Genomic DNA, 568 nt, shown 5'->3' on the forward strand with positions numbered 1-568 from the left:
CGCGAGGACGAGGGCGGGGGCCGGCGAGGCGGCACCGGGCGATGGCCACGGGGGCATCCCCGATCCGATCTGGATCTGGGGGGAGGGAGAGACGAGGGAGTGAGGGGGAGTGGGTTGGTTCGGTTAGGGTTTCGGGGTGGAGTGACGGGGCTATGGGGAGTGGGGGTGGGCCGGCTAGGTTAGTGGGCTGGCCGGTTAGCTGGGCCGTGGCCCAGTGGGGGGTGGGGGCTTTTCTCATTTCTCTTGTTTTACTTTATTTCTTTGTTTAGTCTTTTCCCTTTTTTCTGTTTTATTTTTGTTCCTTTTTATTTCAGTTTTATAAAAATTAACACTACCACCTAAATTTGTATTTATAAATATACTACTGCCACATTAACTTTGGCACCTAAATAAAATAGTTTTGTAATTATTTATTATTTAAAAGTATTTATTAAATAACAGTTTTGCCGCTGTTTTAATTACTATGGTGCATTTAAATACTTTAGAGGAGTGTGGTTTCTACACCAATATTTAGTATGGATTATTTGGCTCACCCCGAACATTTTAGTTTTAATATTTGAAAACTTTT

The sequence above is a fragment of the Triticum aestivum genome, chromosome 3D (assembly GCF_018294505.1).
Source record: "Triticum aestivum cultivar Chinese Spring chromosome 3D, IWGSC CS RefSeq v2.1, whole genome shotgun sequence".
NCBI lineage: Eukaryota > Viridiplantae > Streptophyta > Magnoliopsida > Poales > Poaceae > Triticum > Triticum aestivum.